Source organism: Watersipora subatra, chromosome 8, assembly GCF_963576615.1.
Source record: "Watersipora subatra chromosome 8, tzWatSuba1.1, whole genome shotgun sequence".
In the NCBI taxonomy this organism is placed as follows: domain Eukaryota; kingdom Metazoa; phylum Bryozoa; class Gymnolaemata; order Cheilostomatida; family Watersiporidae; genus Watersipora; species Watersipora subatra.
The window spans coordinates 57,479,598-57,492,251 of record NC_088715.1 but is presented as its reverse complement, the minus strand read 5'-3'; the positions used below and the strand labels follow the sequence as shown (position 1 = coordinate 57,492,251).

At 54.3% G+C, this 12,654-nt stretch overlaps 3 non-coding genes and 5 pseudogenes across 3 annotated transcripts; all 8 read right to left on the bottom strand.

Moving 5' to 3' along the window:
* Window positions 1-51: 51 nt before the first annotated feature.
* LOC137402950 (U2 spliceosomal RNA) lies at window positions 52-228 on the bottom strand (annotated as a pseudogene).
* A 1,700-nt stretch (window positions 229-1,928) lies between these two features.
* LOC137402899 (U2 spliceosomal RNA) lies at window positions 1,929-2,120 on the bottom strand. Its single transcript, XR_010979515.1, has one exon. It is a non-coding gene; the product is annotated as a U2 spliceosomal RNA (small nuclear RNA).
* Window positions 2,121-3,485: 1,365 nt separating this feature from the next.
* LOC137402949 (U2 spliceosomal RNA) lies at window positions 3,486-3,662 on the bottom strand (annotated as a pseudogene).
* A 1,723-nt stretch (window positions 3,663-5,385) lies between these two features.
* LOC137402948 (U2 spliceosomal RNA) lies at window positions 5,386-5,562 on the bottom strand (annotated as a pseudogene).
* Window positions 5,563-7,238: 1,676 nt separating this feature from the next.
* On the bottom strand, window positions 7,239-7,415 carry LOC137402947 (U2 spliceosomal RNA; annotated as a pseudogene).
* Window positions 7,416-9,114: 1,699 nt separating this feature from the next.
* Window positions 9,115-9,291, bottom strand: LOC137402946 (U2 spliceosomal RNA; annotated as a pseudogene).
* A 1,608-nt stretch (window positions 9,292-10,899) lies between these two features.
* Window positions 10,900-11,091, bottom strand: LOC137402898 (U2 spliceosomal RNA). The gene has a single exon (XR_010979514.1). It is a non-coding gene; the product is annotated as a U2 spliceosomal RNA (small nuclear RNA).
* Window positions 11,092-12,377: 1,286 nt separating this feature from the next.
* On the bottom strand, window positions 12,378-12,569 carry LOC137402897 (U2 spliceosomal RNA). The gene has a single exon (XR_010979513.1). It is a non-coding gene; the product is annotated as a U2 spliceosomal RNA (small nuclear RNA).
* Window positions 12,570-12,654: the final 85 nt, after the last annotated feature.

Here is a 12,654-nt window from a genome sequence, read left to right as displayed (position 1 = left end):
GTAGGCTAATAGGTAGGTTCAGTTTATCTTTCGTTTCGTGCCTCCCGACGAGGGGAGTGGGCCGTGCTCGGAGGTACTGCGATACCGAGACAACCCGTGACGGAGCCGAAGCAAGCTTCCGCGCTCCATCTCGTTCCAAAAATCAGATTAATATCGTAGCGGCGCGATGCGCCGCGAATCAGATATTAAACTGATTAGAACAGATACTCCTGTTTTATGACATGGAGTGGGGCTGACCTCGACGATATTGGCTTTTCGCCAAGGTCAGCCCCCCAAGGGTTGTCAACCCCTGGAATTTATTGCAGGGCGGTAATTTACCTTGCCAGGTCATCACGAATGTCCGAGGTACAACGACCACCGAAACTTCCAAGGACTCGTGGAGCATTTGAATGCTCTGGCCTGGCCGGCACCCCGGGTGGGAATCCCTAGTGCGGGCCCGGATGTGACCGCTCGCCTGCCACGCGGGTGTTTCGGGGGGCTGTGCAATGAAACACCTGCAAGACCGCCGTGCAGCACGAATGCTACACTTTGATCTTAGCCAATAGGCCGAGAAGCGATAAATTGCCCGGACGGCCGTCCGTCGCTCAGTCGCGGCCGATTCGCCGCCGAGCGAGTGTCCCCGTTTAGGGCGAACGAGCCGCTCGAAGAAACCGAGAGGCCTCGCCGGGGCCGAAGACTAGTCGCTTTTTTTCCGGTCCGCCCGTCTCGCCGAAGCGGTCCGGCCTACCTCGACTAGTTCGGAGTCGGTCTCTCGCTCGTCCCGTTCGGTAACTGGCGCGAAAGCGCCAACTTTTAAACTCCCTTCGGCGTATTTAGAAAACTTTTAGATTCGCCTTTACTCTCTTTACGGTATAGATGTAATTAAAGGATTACGGCATTCGCGCGCGCCGAGAGTGGCCTATTCGCTTCTCCTAGCTAGTTACGTAATAACGCTTCTAATCTCGACGCGGGTAGTACCGAAGCTATTCTCACCGGCCTTTCTCTTTCGAAGTCGTCTCCCTCTCTTCGTTAAGCCTATACGCGAGTGCTAGCCTTTTCGTTTCTCCTAGCTAGTTACGTAATAACGCTTCTAATCTCGTCGCGAGTAGAGTAGCGAGGAGTCTACTCGTCTTGGTCATCCTTTCGAAGTCGTCCCCCCCTCCCCCTCCCCGCCCTTCGTTAAGGCTATTTCTTATATATGTATATATACATATATATATATATATATATATATATATATATATATATATATATATATATATATACAAATGTAGATAAAAGTTTTCATTATTCGTAGTTTTCGACTACTAAAGACGTGCGTAGATAGAACGGGTCGGTTCGTCTCGGGCGATTTCCGCCCCGAACGAAACCTTTGCGGTCTCTCGTCTGTCCGCTCGCCACCCGCTCACCCCGAACACCCCGAACACCCCGAACACCCCGAACACCCCGAACACCCCGAACACCCCGAACACCCCGAACACCCCGAACACCCCAACACCCAACACCCAACGTCTATAGAAATAAACGTAGGCGAAGGGCTGGCGATGCGCGAGCGCGTGACCGGGGGGAAAGAGGGCGAGGGCGGAGGCGGCGACGAAAGTTTCGGAGCGACGGCTGAGCGCTTAGTCGAAAGCGAACGCGCGCGAAACGGGCGCTCGATCGCGGCGAACGCTAGTCGGCGCGGCTAACGGGCGTCGAAGAAGCGCCCGCGTAGTCGCCGGCGCCTCGCTTTCACGCTTTTCGCCTAGTTAAAATCGGAGCTGTCGCCCTCGCGCTCCGCGTCGTTTTTTTCGCGAAATCGGGAAGAATTTACGCGCTAAGCGCGTTAATTTAAAGCGCCGCCTCGCGGCAAAAGATTTTTTTCCGGTAGGCGCGTGGGTAGGTAGGTAGGTAGGTAGGTAGGTAGGTAGGTAGGTTCAGTTAATCTTTCGTTTCGTGCCTCCCGACGAGGGGAGTGGGCCGTGCTCGGAGGTACTGCGATACCGAGACAACCCGTGACGGAGCCGAAGCAAGCTTCCGCGCTCCATCTCGTTCCAAAAATCAGATTAATATCGTAGCGGCGCGATGCGCCGCGAATCAGATATTAAACTGATTAGAACAGATACTACACTTTGATCTTAGCCAATAGGCCGAGAAGCGATAAATTGCCCGGACGGCCGTCCGTCGCTCAGTCGCGGCCGATTCGCCGCCGAGCGAGTGTCCCCGTTTAGGGCGAACGAGCCGCTCGAAGAAACCGAGAGGCCTCGCCGGGGCCGAAGACTAGTCGCTTTTTTTCCGGTCCGCCCGTCTCGCCGAAGCGGTCCGGCCTACCTCGACTAGTTCGGAGTCGGTCTCTCGCTCGTCCCGTTCGGTAACTGGCGCGAAAGCGCCAACTTTTAAACTCCCTTCGGCGTATTTAGAAAACTTTTAGATTCGCCTTTACTCTCTTTACGGTATAGATGTAATTAAAGGATTACGGCATTCGCGCTCGCCGAGAGTGGCCTATTCGCTTCTCCTAGCTAGTTACGTAATAACGCTTCTAATCTCGACGCGGGTAGTACCGAAGCTATTCTCACCGGCCTTTCTCTTTCGAAGTCGTCTCCCTCTCTTCGTTAAGCCTATACGCGAGTGCTAGCCTTTTCGTTTCTCCTAGCTAGTTACGTAATAACGCTTCTAATCTCGTCGCGAGTAGAGTAGCGAGGAGTCTACTCGTCTTGGTCATCCTTTCGAAGTCGTCCCCCCCTCCCCCTCCCCGCCCTTCGTTAAGGCTATTTCTTATATATGTATATATACATATATATATATATATATATATATATATATATATATATATATATATATACAAATGTAGATAAAAGTTTTCATTATTCGTAGTTTTCGACTACTAAAGAAGCGCGTAGATAGAACGGGTCGGTTCGTCTCGGGCGATTTCCGCCCCGAACGAATCCATTGCGGTCTCTCGTCTGTCCGCTCGCCACCCGCTCACCCCGAACACCCCGAACACCCCGAACACCCCGAACACCCCGAACACCCCGAACACCCCGAACACCCCGAACACCCCGAACACCCCAACACCCAACGTCTATAGAAATATAAACGTAGGCGAAAGGCTGGCGTGACCGGGGAAAGAAGGCGAGGGCGGAAGAGCGGCGGCGACGAAAGTTTCGGAGCGACGGCTGAGCGCTTAGTCGAAAGCGAACGCGCGCGAAACGGGCGCTCGGTCGCGGCGAGCGCTAGTCGGCGCGGCTAACGGACGTCGACGAGGCGCCCGCGTCGTCGCCGGCGCCTCGCTTTCACGCTTTTCGCCGAGTTAAAACCGGAGCGGTCGCCCTCGCGCTCCGCGTCGTTTTTTTCGCGATTTCGGGAAGAATTTACGCGCTAAGCGCGTTAATTTAAAGCGCCGCCCCGCGGCCAAAAATTTTTTTCCGGTAGGTGGGTAGGTAGGTAGGTAGGTAGGTAGGTAGGTAGGCGGGTAGGTAGGCTAATAGGTAGGTTCAGTTTATCTTTCGTTTCGTGCCTCCCGACGAGGGGAGTGGGCCGTGCTCGGAGGTACTGCGATACCGAGACAACCCGTGACGGAGCCGAAGCAAGCTTCCGCGCTCCATCTCGTTCCAAAAATCAGATTAATATCGTAGCGGCGCGATGCGCCGCGAATCAGATATTAAACTGATTAGAACAGATACTCCTGTTTTATGACATGGAGTGGGGCTGACCTCGACGATATTGGCTTTTCGCCAAAGTCAGCCCCCCAAGGGTTGTCAACCCCTGGAATTTATTGCAGGGCGGTAATTTACCTTGCCAGGTCATCACGAATGTCCGAGGTACAACGACCACCGAAACTTCCAAGGACTCGTGGAGCATTTGAATGCTCTGGCCTGGCCGGCACCCCGGGTGGGAATCCCTAGTGCGGGCCCGGATGTGACCGCTCGCCTGCCACGCGGGTGTTTCGGGGGGCTGTGCAATGAAACACCTGCAAGACCGCCGTGCAGCACGAATGCTACACTTTGATCTTAGCCAATAGGCCGAGAAGCGATAAATTGCCCGGACGGCCGTCCGTCGCTCAGTCGCGGCCGATTCGCCGCCGAGCGAGTGTCCCCGTTTAGGGCGAACGAGCCGCTCGAAGAAACCGAGAGGCCTCGCCGGGGCCGAAGACTAGTCGCTTTTTTTCCGGTCCGCCCGTCTCGCCGAAGCGGTCCGGCCTACCTCGACTAGTTCGGAGTCGGTCTCTCGCTCGTCCCGTTCGGTAACTGGCGCGAAAGCGCCAACTTTTAAACTCCCTTCGGCGTATTTAGAAAACTTTTAGATTCGCCTTTACTCTCTTTACGGTATAGATGTAATTAAAGGATTACGGCATTCGCGCGCGCCGAGAGTGGCCTATTCGCTTCTCCTAGCTAGTTACGTAATAACGCTTCTAATCTCGACGCGGGTAGTACCGAAGCTATTCTCACCGGCCTTTCTCTTTCGAAGTCGTCTCCCTCTCTTCGTTAAGCCTATACGCGAGTGCTAGCCTTTTCGTTTCTCCTAGCTAGTTACGTAATAACGCTTCTAATCTCGTCGCGAGTAGAGTAGCGAGGAGTCTACTCGTCTTGGTCATCCTTTCGAAGTCGTCCCCCCCTCCCCCTCCCCGCCCTTCGTTAAGGCTATTTCTTATATATGTATATATACATATATATATATATATATATATATATATATATATATATATATATATATATATATATATATACAAATGTAGATAAAAGTTTTCATTATTCGTAGTTTTCGACTACTAAAGACGTGCGTAGATAGAACGGGTCGGTTCGTCTCGGGCGATTTCCGCCCCGAACGAAACCTTTGCGGTCTCTCGTCTGTCCGCTCGCCACCCGCTCACCCCGAACACCCCGAACACCCCGAACACCCCGAACACCCCGAACACCCCGAACACCCCGAACACCCCGAACACCCCGAACACCCCGAACACCCCAACACCCAACACCCAACGTCTATAGAAATATAAACGTAGGCGAAAGGCTGGCGTGACCGGGGAAAGAAGGCGAGGGCGGAAGAGCGGCGGCGACGAAAGTTTCGGAGCGACGGCTGAGCGCTTAGTCGAAAGCGAACGCGCGCGAAACGGGCGCTCGGTCGCGGCGAGCGCTAGTCGGCGCGGCTAACGGACGTCGACGAGGCGCCCGCGTCGTCGCCGGCGCCTCGCTTTCACGCTTTTCGCCGAGTTAAAACCGGAGCGGTCGCCCTCGCGCTCCGCGTCGTTTTTTTCGCGATTTCGGGAAGAATTTACGCGCTAAGCGCGTTAATTTAAAGCGCCGCCCCGCGGCCAAAAATTTTTTTCCGGTAGGTGGGTAGGTAGGTAGGTAGGTAGGTAGGTAGGTAGGCGGGTAGGTAGGCTAATAGGTAGGTTCAGTTTATCTTTCGTTTCGTGCCTCCCGACGAGGGGAGTGGGCCGTGCTCGGAGGTACTGCGATACCGAGACAACCCGTGACGGAGCCGAAGCAAGCTTCCGCGCTCCATCTCGTTCCAAAAATCAGATTAATATCGTAGCGGCGCGATGCGCCGCGAATCAGATATTAAACTGATTAGAACAGATACTCCTGTTTTATGACATGGAGTGGGGCTGACCTCGACGATATTGGCTTTTCGCCAAGGTCAGCCCCCCAAGGGTTGTCAACCCCTGGAATTTATTGCAGGGCGGTAATTTACCTTGCCAGGTCATCACGAATGTCCGAGGTACAACGACCACCGAAACTTCCAAGGACTCGTGGAGCATTTGAATGCTCTGGCCTGGCCGGCACCCCGGGTGGGAATCCCTAGTGCGGGCCCGGATGTGACCGCTCGCCTGCCACGCGGGTGTTTCGGGGGGCTGTGCAATGAAACACCTGCAAGACCGCCGTGCAGCACGAATGCTACACTTTGATCTTAGCCAATAGGCCGAGAAGCGATAAATTGCCCGGACGGCCGTCCGTCGCTCAGTCGCGGCCGATTCGCCGCCGAGCGAGTGTCCCCGTTTAGGGCGAACGAGCCGCTCGAAGAAACCGAGAGGCCTCGCCGGGGCCGAAGACTAGTCGCTTTTTTTCCGGTCCGCCCGTCTCGCCGAAGCGGTCCGGCCTACCTCGACTAGTTCGGAGTCGGTCTCTCGCTCGTCCCGTTCGGTAACTGGCGCGAAAGCGCCAACTTTTAAACTCCCTTCGGCGTATTTAGAAAACTTTTAGATTCGCCTTTACTCTCTTTACGGTATAGATGTAATTAAAGGATTACGGCATTCGCGCGCGCCGAGAGTGGCCTATTCGCTTCTCCTAGCTAGTTACGTAATAACGCTTCTAATCTCGACGCGGGTAGTACCGAAGCTATTCTCACCGGCCTTTCTCTTTCGAAGTCGTCTCCCTCTCTTCGTTAAGCCTATACGCGAGTGCTAGCCTTTTCGTTTCTCCTAGCTAGTTACGTAATAACGCTTCTAATCTCGTCGCGAGTAGAGTAGCGAGGAGTCTACTCGTCTTGGTCATCCTTTCGAAGTCGTCCCCCCCTCCCCCTCCCCGCCCTTCGTTAAGGCTATTTCTTATATATGTATATATACATATATATATATATATATATATATATATATATATATATATACAAATGTAGATAAAAGTTTTCATTATTCGTAGTTTTCGACTACTAAAGACGTGCGTAGATAGAACGGGTCGGTTCGTCTCGGGCGATTTCCGCCCCGAACGAAACCTTTGCGGTCTCTCGTCTGTCCGCTCGCCACCCGCTCACCCCGAACACCCCGAACACCCCGAACACCCCGAACACCCCGAACACCCCGAACACCCCGAACACCCCAACACCCAACACCCAACGTCTATAGAAATATAAACGTAGGCGAAAGGCTGGCGTGACCGGGGAAAGAAGGCGAGGGCGGAAGAGCGGCGGCGACGAAAGTTTCGGAGCGACGGCTGAGCGCTTAGTCGAAAGCGAACGCGCGCGAAACGGGCGCTCGGTCGCGGCGAGCGCTAGTCGGCGCGGCTAACGGACGTCGACGAGGCGCCCGCGTCGTCGCCGGCGCCTCGCTTTCACGCTTTTCGCCGAGTTAAAACCGGAGCGGTCGCCCTCGCGCTCCGCGTCGTTTTTTTCGCGATTTCGGGAAGAATTTACGCGCTAAGCGCGTTAATTTAAAGCGCCGCCCCGCGGCCAAAAATTTTTTTCCGGTAGGTGGGTAGGTAGGTAGGTAGGTAGGTAGGTAGGTAGGCGGGTAGGTAGGCTAATAGGTAGGTTCAGTTTATCTTTCGTTTCGTGCCTCCCGACGAGGGGAGTGGGCCGTGCTCGGAGGTACTGCGATACCGAGACAACCCGTGACGGAGCCGAAGCAAGCTTCCGCGCTCCATCTCGTTCCAAAAATCAGATTAATATCGTAGCGGCGCGATGCGCCGCGAATCAGATATTAAACTGATTAGAACAGATACTCCTGTTTTATGACATGGAGTGGGGCTGACCTCGACGATATTGGCTTTTCGCCAAGGTCAGCCCCCCAAGGGTTGTCAACCCCTGGAATTTATTGCAGGGCGGTAATTTACCTTGCCAGGTCATCACGAATGTCCGAGGTACAACGACCACCGAAACTTCCAAGGACTCGTGGAGCATTTGAATGCTCTGGCCTGGCCGGCACCCCGGGTGGGAATCCCTAGTGCGGGCCCGGATGTGACCGCTCGCCTGCCACGCGGGTGTTTCGGGGGGCTGTGCAATGAAACACCTGCAAGACCGCCGTGCAGCACGAATGCTACACTTTGATCTTAGCCAATAGGCCGAGAAGCGATAAATTGCCCGGACGGCCGTCCGTCGCTCAGTCGCGGCCGATTCGCCGCCGAGCGAGTGTCCCCGTTTAGGGCGAACGAGCCGCTCGAAGAAACCGAGAGGCCTCGCCGGGGCCGAAGACTAGTCGCTTTTTTTCCGGTCCGCCCGTCTCGCCGAAGCGGTCCGGCCTACCTCGACTAGTTCGGAGTCGGTCTCTCGCTCGTCCCGTTCGGTAACTGGCGCGAAAGCGCCAACTTTTAAACTCCCTTCGGCGTATTTAGAAAACTTTTAGATTCGCCTTTACTCTCTTTACGGTATAGATGTAATTAAAGGATTACGGCATTCGCGCGCGCCGAGAGTGGCCTATTCGCTTCTCCTAGCTAGTTACGTAATAACGCTTCTAATCTCGACGCGGGTAGTACCGAAGCTATTCTCACCGGCCTTTCTCTTTCGAAGTCGTCTCCCTCTCTTCGTTAAGCCTATACGCGAGTGCTAGCCTTTTCGTTTCTCCTAGCTAGTTACGTAATAACGCTTCTAATCTCGTCGCGAGTAGAGTAGCGAGGAGTCTACTCGTCTTGGTCATCCTTTCGAAGTCGTCCCCCCCTCCCCCTCCCCGCCCTTCGTTAAGGCTATTTCTTATATATGTATATATACATATATATATATATATATATATATATATATATATATATATATATATATATATATACAAATGTAGATAAAAGTTTTCATTATTCGTAGTTTTCGACTACTAAAGACGTGCGTAGATAGAACGGGTCGGTTCGTCTCGGGCGATTTCCGCCCCGAACGAAACCTTTGCGGTCTCTCGTCTGTCCGCTCGCCACCCGCTCACCCCGAACACCCCGAACACCCCGAACACCCCGAACACCCCGAACACCCCGAACACCCCGAACACCCCGAACACCCCAACACCCAACACCCAACGTCTATAGAAATATAAACGTAGGCGAAAGGCTGGCGTGACCGGGGAAAGAAGGCGAGGGCGGAAGAGCGGCGGCGACGAAAGTTTCGGAGCGACGGCTGAGCGCTTAGTCGAAAGCGAACGCGCGCGAAACGGGCGCTCGGTCGCGGCGAGCGCTAGTCGGCGCGGCTAACGGACGTCGACGAGGCGCCCGCGTCGTCGCCGGCGCCTCGCTTTCACGCTTTTCGCCGAGTTAAAACCGGAGCGGTCGCCCTCGCGCTCCGCGTCGTTTTTTTCGCGATTTCGGGAAGAATTTACGCGCTAAGCGCGTTAATTTAAAGCGCCGCCCCGCGGCCAAAAATTTTTTTCCGGTAGGTGGGTAGGTAGGTAGGTAGGTAGGTAGGTAGGTAGGCGGGTAGGTAGGCTAATAGGTAGGTTCAGTTTATCTTTCGTTTCGTGCCTCCCGACGAGGGGAGTGGGCCGTGCTCGGAGGTACTGCGATACCGAGACAACCCGTGACGGAGCCGAAGCAAGCTTCCGCGCTCCATCTCGTTCCAAAAATCAGATTAATATCGTAGCGGCGCGATGCGCCGCGAATCAGATATTAAACTGATTAGAACAGATACTCCTGTTTTATGACATGGAGTGGGGCTGACCTCGACGATATTGGCTTTTCGCCAAGGTCAGCCCCCCAAGGGTTGTCAACCCCTGGAATTTATTGCAGGGCGGTAATTTACCTTGCCAGGTCATCACGAATGTCCGAGGTACAACGACCACCGAAACTTCCAAGGACTCGTGGAGCATTTGAATGCTCTGGCCTGGCCGGCACCCCGGGTGGGAATCCCTAGTGCGGGCCCGGATGTGACCGCTCGCCTGCCACGCGGGTGTTTCGGGGGGCTGTGCAATGAAACACCTGCAAGACCGCCGTGCAGCACGAATCTTTGATCTTAGCCAATAGGCCGAGAAGCGATAAATTGCCCGGACGGCCGTCCGTCGCTCAGTCGCGGCCGATTCGCCGCCGAGCGAGTGTCCCCGTTTAGGGCGAACGAGCCGCTCGAAGAAACCGAGAGGCCTCGCCGGGGCCGAAGACTAGTCGCTTTTTTTCCGGTCCGCCCGTCTCGCCGAAGCGGTCCGGCCTACCTCGACTAGTTCGGAGTCGGTCTCTCGCTCGTCCCGTTCGGTAACTGGCGCGAAAGCGCCAACTTTTAAACTCCCTTCGGCGTATTTAGAAAACTTTTAGATTCGCCTTTACTCTCTTTACGGTATAGATGTAATTAAAGGATTACGGCATTCGCGCGCGCCGAGAGTGGCCTATTCGCTTCTCCTAGCTAGTTACGTAATAACGCTTCTAATCTCGACGCGGGTAGTACCGAAGCTATTCTCACCGGCCTTTCTCTTTCGAAGTCGTCTCCCTCTCTTCGTTAAGCCTATACGCGAGTGCTAGCCTTTTCGTTTCTCCTAGCTAGTTACGTAATAACGCTTCTAATCTCGTCGCGAGTAGAGTAGCGAGGAGTCTACTCGTCTTGGTCATCCTTTCGAAGTCGTCCCCCCCTCCCCCTCCCCGCCCTTCGTTAAGGCTATTTCTTATATATGTATATATACATATATATATATATATATATATATATATATATATATATATATATATACAAATGTAGATAAAAGTTTTCATTATTCGTAGTTTTCGACTACTAAAGAAGCGCGTAGATAGAACGGGTCGGTTCGTCTCGGGCGATTTCCGCCCCGAACGAATCCATTGCGGTCTCTCGTCTGTCCGCTCGCCACCCGCTCACCCCGAACACCCCAACACCCAACACCCAACGTCTATAGAAATAAACGTAGGCGAAGGGCTGGCGATGCGCGAGCGCGTGACCGGGGGGAAAGAGGGCGGAGGCGGCGACGAAAGTTTCGGAGCGACGGCTGAGCGCTTAGTCGAAAGCGAACGCGCGCGAAACGGGCGCTCGATCGCGGCGAACGCTAGTCGGCGCGGCTAACGGGCGTCGAAGAAGCGCCCGCGTAGTCGCCGGCGCCTCGCTTTCACGCTTTTCGCCTAGTTAAAATCGGAGCTGTCGCCCTCGCGCTCCGCGTCGTTTTTTTCGCGAATTCGGGAAGAATTTACGCGCTAAGCGCGTTAATTTAAAGCGCCGCCTCGCGGCAAAAGATTTTTTTCCGGTAGGCGCGTGGGTAGGTAGGTAGGTAGGTAGGTAGGTAGGTAGGTAGGTTCAGTTAATCTTTCGTTTCGTGCCTCCCGACGAGGGGAGTGGGCCGTGCTCGGAGGTACTGCGATACCGAGACAACCCGTGACGGAGCCGAAGCAAGCTTCCGCGCTCCATCTCGTTCCAAAAATCAGATTAATATCGTAGCGGCGCGATGCGCCGCGAATCAGATATTAAACTGATTAGAACAGATACTACACTTTGATCTTAGCCAATAGGCCGAGAAGCGATAAATTGCCCGGACGGCCGTCCGTCGCTCAGTCGCGGCCGATTCGCCGCCGAGCGAGTGTCCCCGTTTAGGGCGAACGAGCCGCTCGAAGAAACCGAGAGGCCTCGCCGGGGCCGAAGACTAGTCGCTTTTTTTCCGGTCCGCCCGTCTCGCCGAAGCGGTCCGGCCTACCTCGACTAGTTCGGAGTCGGTCTCTCGCTCGTCCCGTTCGGTAACTGGCGCGAAAGCGCCAACTTTTAAACTCCCTTCGGCGTATTTAGAAAACTTTTAGATTCGCCTTTACTCTCTTTACGGTATAGATGTAATTAAAGGATTACGGCATTCGCGCGCGCCGAGAGTGGCCTATTCGCTTCTCCTAGCTAGTTACGTAATAACGCTTCTAATCTCGACGCGGGTAGTACCGAAGCTATTCTCACCGGCCTTTCTCTTTCGAAGTCGTCTCCCTCTCTTCGTTAAGCCTATACGCGAGTGCTAGCCTTTTCGTTTCTCCTAGCTAGTTACGTAATAACGCTTCTAATCTCGTCGCGAGTAGAGTAGCGAGGAGTCTACTCGTCTTGGTCATCCTTTCGAAGTCGTCCCCCCCTCCCCCTCCCCGCCCTTCGTTAAGGCTATTTCTTATATATGTATATATACATATATATATATATATATATATATATATATATATATATATATATATATACAAATGTAGATAAAAGTTTTCATTATTCGTAGTTTTCGACTACTAAAGAAGCGCGTAGATAGAACGGGTCGGTTCGTCTCGGGCGATTTCCGCCCCGAACGAATCCATTGCGGTCTCTCGTCTGTCCGCTCGCCACCCGCTCACCCCGAACACCCCAACACCCAACACCCAACGTCTATAGAAATAAACGTAGGCGAAGGGCTGGCGATGCGCGAGCGCGTGACCGGGGGGAAAGAGGGCGGAGGCGGCGACGAAAGTTTCGGAGCGACGGCTGAGCGCTTAGTCGAAAGCGAACGCGCGCGAAACGGGCGCTCGATCGCGGCGAACGCTAGTCGGCGCGGCTAACGGGCGTCGAAGAAGCGCCCGCGTAGTCGCCGGCGCCTCGCTTTCACGCTTTTCGCCTAGTTAAAATCGGAGCTGTCGCCCTCGCGCTCCGCGTCGTTTTTTTCGCGAATTCGGGAAGAATTTACGCGCTAAGCGCGTTAATTTAAAGCGCCGCCTCGCGGCAAAAGATTTTTTTCCGGTAGGCGCGTGGGTAGGTAGGTAGGTAGGTAGGTAGGTAGGTAGGTAGGTTCAGTTAATCTTTCGTTTCGTGCCTCCCGACGAGGGGAGTGGGCCGTGCTCGGAGGTACTGCGATACCGAGACAACCCGTGACGGAGCCGAAGCAAGCTTCCGCGCTCCATCTCGTTCCAAAAATCAGATTAATATCGTAGCGGCGCGATGCGCCGCGAATCAGATATTAAACTGATTAGAACAGATACTACACTTTGATCTTAGCCAATAGGCCGAGAAGCGATAAATTGCCCGGACGGCCGTCCGTCGCTCAGTCGCGGCCGATTCGCCGCCGAGCGAGTGTCCCCGTTTAGGGCGAACGAGCCGCTC